This window comes from Marmota marmota, unplaced genomic scaffold (assembly GCF_001458135.2).
Source record: "Marmota marmota marmota unplaced genomic scaffold, marMar, whole genome shotgun sequence".
NCBI classification, from domain to species: domain Eukaryota; kingdom Metazoa; phylum Chordata; class Mammalia; order Rodentia; family Sciuridae; genus Marmota; species Marmota marmota.
Window position 1 is genome coordinate 6386529 of NW_025999942.1, and position 6883 is coordinate 6393411.

At 35.6% G+C, this 6883-nt stretch overlaps 1 long non-coding RNA gene across 1 annotated transcript; it reads left to right on the top strand.

Moving 5' to 3' along the window:
• The first annotated feature begins 795 nt into the window (after positions 1-795).
• On the top strand, positions 796-2827 carry LOC125616292. The gene is made up of 2 exons (XR_007346918.1): positions 796-849; positions 1319-2827. It is a non-coding gene; the product is annotated as an uncharacterized LOC125616292 (long non-coding RNA).
• The last annotated feature ends 4056 nt before the right edge of the window (positions 2828-6883 follow it).

A 6883-nucleotide genomic window follows, 5' to 3' on the forward strand; every position in this document is an offset into this window, starting at 1 on the left:
CCCCGTTAAACACACTTCTTGAAGCATTCTATTTTCCACTTAACTATTTTCAAGACTTGAAAATGCCCCATTGGCAAGATCAGCCTCCTTCCTGTTGATTCTCTCTACCTTATCTGATCCAAGCCTATTAATTCAGTCTCATGTCCTCCCATATATGTACCTCCCCAATTAGCCTGACCTCTCTTTTGTTTCCACCACGCACCATTTTATTTCCTAGATTTGGTTACACTTATCTCCATATCTGGTATAGCAGTCCCCTTTCTTATTGGTATTTTTATTTTTCACATTCTAGTTAAAGTGGCAGGGTTTCCTAAATCTTTTGTTTGTCTAACCATTCTTCACAGTTTCCACTAAGTTATCATTTTTAAACCAAAGCCAGTGTTTCAAGGTGTTGTACATAGCTTCTTTCAGGGTTGGCATTTGATAAATATGGATTGATTGGGCTTTTGCTTTCCAATTGTGGTTTTATAAGTCTGTATTTATTTCCTAGTTGTATTTTAAGGCAACTACAGTCTCAACCACTACATACAATGCCAAGAGTGGGTAATGTCACACATTTTACATAAGCACATTATGCGACATAATTTTCTCCAAACTTGTGAAGTAGGAGCATATGAGCATGATCCGCAGCCAATGAGTTTTGTTGATTCCAATGAAGAAAATTATTTCTAAATTCCTTAAGTCTTGTGTTTTTCTTTGATTTCTCTTTCTGCTGAAGCATTAGTCGGATAGTCAGACCAGGTCAGGACTGAAAGTCTTTGCTGTGAGTTTATGAACTTTGCAATGTCTTTTTCAGAAGCAACATCTGGCTATAAGAAGGACTTCAGAGACAGCTGCAGTGGCCGCTGTGTGAGTGACAGTGGGTTATCATGAGTTCAAACTGCTGTAGGGCTCTGTACTGTGATTTTTTTTCCCCTATAATTTTCTCCTCTTCTGCTACTGTCCTTTTGGTAAACTCTAAGAACTTCCTCTAATGATGATGATTTGTAATTAAAAAGCACTTTCTATGCCAGATGTGGTCCCACGCCAACAATTTAACATGCACAGTACCTCATTGATAAAAAGATGATTAATATTGAGAACATAATTTATTGAATACGTGCATTTCTGGCTTTGGGTTATAGCAGAGTAGTGGATACCAGAATAATCCTCCTACCATTAGCAATTATGAACTCTGAGCAAAATTGAAAATACAACTGTCTGAGTTACTGAAGACAAACCAAAGGCAGGCAAAAAAAAAAAAAAATGGGGGTAACATGATCCTTGAAATGAGGGGAACAATTGGTGACAGAAACATTTTTCCTGCCTTCCTTTTCAGGGTAATCTCCAGTCTAGGCATCCTATGAGGTCTAGAGCACAGTCAGAGAAGGAATTCTTGTGCTGAGAAGCTCCAAAGTCGAGTAAAGGGCTGCAGAGTACCTGAAAACTGACAGAAGAAATCCTGCAAAGGAAGCAGTCCTTGATGTGAGGAGATCTTCACATGTGAACATAAACTGCCTTCAGACTCAGCCATGTTCTGAGCTGCACAATTGAGATGAAAGGCTGCAATATTGTCATTGGAAATCAAATATATAAAGGCCGAAAGACCATGCGGAGATTTCAACATCTGCCCAGACCTGGGGAGGCAGAATTTGGCATTTAAGTACTACTTCTTGAACAGGGTTGAGTGATCATCTTGGACTTTCCATGAAAACCCCAGAGGGCCACACCTTATAAGTAAGAATCACATCCCAGAATGAAGATCAAAACTGAAATAAACTCATCCCAACAAAGCCTAAAACCAAAGCCAAATATGGATGGGCTCAAAGTAATGTGCCAGTAATTTAACTGCTCGCTTAAAAATAAATAAATAAATGATCCCTTTAAAACTCTTCAGAGGAAACTGCAAAATACATAATCTTGATAACGCATCATCATACACAATCCCATTGTAAATTTTGTTAATATATTTTTTTTCCTGCATGATGTTGAGAATTAAACCCCGGGGCCTCACACATGCAAGGCAAGTGCTCTAGCCCTGAGTTATGCCCCTAGTCCTATAAAAATTATTAAACATGAAAAAAAAAGGAAAATGGAAACAGAGTCACGGATCTCTCAGATGTTTAAATTGGTAGCCAAGGACTTTAAAATAACTATGACGAATACATTGAAAAATCTCCGCAAAAATGGAAGAAGAGATGGGTAATTTCAGGAGAGACATGGAAATGCTAAAAAGGAAAAATAAAAAAGGCACATCTAGAATAATAAAATAAATACAGTATCTGAAGTTAAAAAGGCATCTTGGATTCCTAACACTACAAAAAAAAATAAATATATAAAAATAAAAGCATTTTGAGATCAGATCAAACAATGCAAACTGAGGGTCAGTATGCTTGAAGACAGGCCAATAGAAATTATTAAAACTGAAAAGAGCAAAATGATTCCAAAAAATCTGAGCAAAACTTTAATATATTATATGACAGTATCAAATATTCAAAAATATATGCATTTTTCAAAAGTCCCATTAGAAAAAAAGAGAGAGATGAGGAAAGAAAAAAATATCTGAAGGAATTTTTCCAAATTTGATGAAAAATAGCAACACAGAGATCAAAGGACACACCAAACCCTAAATAGAACAGATTATATACAAAGGTGCATTCACTAGAAAACAAGGATAAAGTCTTAAAAGCAGCCAAAGTTGGGGAAAGGCATACACACAGAGAAGAACAATGAAAAGAAACATTAGACTCATTTTCAGAATCAAAGACTGGAAAGGAATAGAATGACATGTTCCAAGCGCCGAAACTTAAAAAAAAAAAAAAATCTTGTAAGCTTAGAATTCTACATCAAGTAAAACTATCTTTCAAAAATGAAGACAAAATGAAGAAAATTCAGGTTAGCAAAAGTAAAGCTAATTTGCTGCCAGCAAATTCATCCCATAAGAAAAGTTAAAGGAGTTCTTCAGGCCGAAGGGAAATTCTACCAACGGAAATTTAGAACTACAGAATTATGGATTAGTTATTTGTGGTGTCATTATACAATAGAGTCCTCTACAGGAATGAAATGAGTAAACTATGCCTATACAGAATAGCATAGATGAATCTTATAAGGGTAATTTTGAGCAAAGGAAAACACATATACACACACATAATCTTACTGTATTTTTTTATGTAAATCCAAAATGTAGCAGAATTAAGCTGAAATATTTAGAATGCTTAGGTAGTAAATTTATTTTTTTCAGAAAGGGTGTAAAAATAGAATGAAGGATTCATGGAATATAAATAACATGGATAAATAAAAAATATATTATTTTCCTTCTTTTTGAATTGTCTAACAATTGAGTGTTTATAGCAAAAATAAAAACTATTTTAAGGTTACAGTTTATTAAAAGTTGACTTTCCACTTACCAGCTGAATGTTCTTGGTAAATTTATTAATGCTTTAAACATGAGTTTCCTTGTCTAAAAATGATGCGTAACATATCCTAAATTGTGAAAGTCAAAAGAAATAATTCATGTAAAGAAAATTATCCCGAGCTGTACACCTAATAAAATCTCCACACGCCTTTGCCGTTGTTACTGCATGATCTAGGATTGGAACTCAGTCCTCCCTGGTCTCACACAAACCACCATACCCTCTGTGCCCCATACCCTCTGTGTCACCTGGAGGAAAACTGTAAATCCCGAAAAGCACAAGAGAAAAAGCAAAAACAAAATCAAACTCCTCCTGAAAGCATAGAGAATGCAAATGTCTCTGCCAAGTTGAAGAAGAAAACAAAAATTGTGACTTTATTTGATAGAACACATCTGTCTTGAAAATTGCTAAACTCGAGGGTGGAAATATTTATTTTAAATACCTTTAGATACTCCAGATTCCATCTCACACAGCATTTGATGGTTTTGTTACAGCAGCAAATTTTCCCTCTCAACAAAAACAAACAAGCCATCACCAAAGATATGCATCTCAGAACGTAAACAATGATAGCAAACATTTAAAATTGTGAGGGGAAGAAGTACTTTTCTTGTTCCAGCTAGTTATATTGTGTTTGAAAAATTTTTTAAACCCAAATCAATCCATCTGATAACTCAATAAAATCCCTGTTACGATTTTTTTTTTGCTAGTATTTGCCTTTCCTTTGGCTTTTTGAAAGGGTCAGGAGCAGAGAAGAAGCTTCCTGTCTATGAAATGCATTTCTCTAGTAGAAAATGCATATCTACTCTTACTAAATTAAAATATGTGCTACTGAATTTTAGTAAAACCTACAAAAATTTTGTGTCTGCTGTGCTATTTGGGGGAATTTGAAAATTCACTTAAGTTCGAGGCCTTTAAATAATAAAGGCAGTAATTAGTTCACTGAAAAATTTAAGCCTCTTTCATATGCCAGGCCATATGCAAGGCATTATGGGGCACATGCAAGAGAATAGGCAACCTGAAATGGTAACCAGGAGATGTCAGAAGTTTCCAAGAAACCATATGTACTCAGTGTGACACCTGATGTGGTGTAAAGATTTGGATTCTGGAATGGCTTGACAATGAAATGAGTGTTAAAGGGTGAGAGGGGTTAATTAGATCTTTGTTAAAAAAAAATGGTTAGGAAACACACAATCTAAACACACAAAGATCCTTAAGGAGAACAAACGGGTACTGTTTTGAAAGTAAAAGAACATTACATTAGGTATTAATCATGCCAGACTTAAAATTTAGTTTTTCTGGGTCCATATTAATCTGCTACAACATTCTATAAATAAATAAGCCAAAAATAAAAATAACATTGATATGTTTAAAATATAGTTTCTGTCTGGATTTCTTCCAATATTGAAAAAAAAAAAGTGGAGTACACCATGAGGTAGATTTTGGCATCATCTCAGGAATGTACACTTTATTCGAGTAAATCAAACAACTTTAGATAAATAGAGATAACAAGAATTAACGACATAGGGCCATTAGTAGACAAACCTGTCACATATTTCTGTTTTTGTTTGGCTTAACTTAGGAGGTAATTTCTGGTTTTACCTCAGGCACAAATTATAAAATGGTCTCGTGTCCTTTTTATTTACTTTAAATTTGTTTCTCACAGAGGACATGCTGCTTAAGAAAACATGTTTAGCACAGTCCCTGGGAGAGGTAGTTTAGGTTTAATGTGATTTGCTTAAAGAATCAAGGAAGGTATGAACGCCTTGTTTTGACACAGTTTTGCAGATGATATTTACTTGGATTTAAATAAATGATGATCTGTCATAAAAAAGACCCATGACTCTTACACCAATCTGTTTAAACTTGCCAACACTTTGAAACCACTAATGATGTCAAGCTTTTTGCTTTGGAATTGGAGGACTTTACTAATGTAGAATAAAATCTAAAGAAAATTGTTTTACCTCTTCAGCATGTTGTTGGATCTCTCCTTAGTGAGTACAATCTATTTTTCACTTAATAACAGTAATAATCATTATCATAAATGCCATGGACATTCTGAATTTGTGTGTGTGTGTGTGTGTGTGTGTGTGTTGCTGGGGATCAAACCCAGGGGCCTTGTGCACAGCTAGGCAAGTGCTCTGTCACTGAACTATAATCCCAGTCCTGAATGCATTTTTTTTAAAGGAAGAATGAGAAGAGAAAGCAATGTCTTGATAGTATTTTTGTCCCTTCCAAAAGGGCTAAAAAGCATTGATAGTATGCACAAGGCTGAATGTTCTACTTAGTTCATCTTGCTGTGGAGAGAACTAGGAAACGAGACATTGTCATTTATACCTCTGGATCATCCAGTAAGGAGTCTACATTAGGGTCACACCCAGGAAGATTGGATCCTCCTTGTTTATTTATTTATTTTTTTCCTCTTTCAACTAATAAAGAAATATCAAGCAACTTCCTAGGATTAGAGTTAAATGCTAGGTATAACAATTTAACTAGTTTAAAAATCATTGGACAGATCATGGCAAGTTCAGGCCGCCTATGGCTCACACCTGTGGTAGAGGACTGACCATGCTTCTTGATTGTTTCTGGATAGTAAAAGTAGTAAGTTTAACTGTAAATTCTTATGGCTTGTATATTTCTCCATACATCTTCTCAACCATTGTGACTCATGGATCCTGTTCATTCTTGTGACCCTCTGATCAACCCACCCCTGCCAGCTCTGAAATACACCCATTCTGAGAGTATGTCTCATCAGTCGTCACATTTATTATCAAGCTTTACTCTCTCCTTTAGTTGCATTTTCACTAAAGCTAAGATCTTTGAAACTGTATGTTCGAGTGCCTATACGTATGTGGGGCAATTGGGTACAGCCTTACAAATACAATGGAGAACAGTAATAATGATTTGTCTGCAAGGGAAAATATGAAATAATTTTTATTTGCTCTGAGTATAACTGTCTGATGTTAGGATTTGGCGTTTCCTTGTGGGAAACCTATTAAGGGGATGTTCTGCCAAGATAAAGGAAGGAAGAAGTTAAGCACCGCACCCCAGTAAGACTATATGGAGGTTTTAAAAACCACTTTTAAAAATAGCTTGTTTGATGATAGAATCAATTGACCTTAAGGAATATTTCCTAATCTTACTGCCATGAGGTGTTAGTTTCCGAATTTATATGGCCATCATTCTGACATCCCATTTCTCTCTTCAAGGATTTCCCAGATCCTGCTCTCAGCTCTGCTGTGGGAGACAGGAGAGTTTTCCAAGCTTTCCACACAAGGCACTTTGAATCAGCATCAGTTATGTAAAGGGCGCCAGTTCTTGCCTTTCTACACCCTGAAACAGTCTAGAAAAGTCTCTCTTATTTGGGTTTCATGATTTTCCTTCAGTACTACCACAAGGAGAGATTGTTCTTTCTGAAGAAGCCTCATTTATAATTTTGAGATGATGCTCCAGTTAAAGGCACAGTTTACTGTTCTCTAAATTGGCAGAGAGGT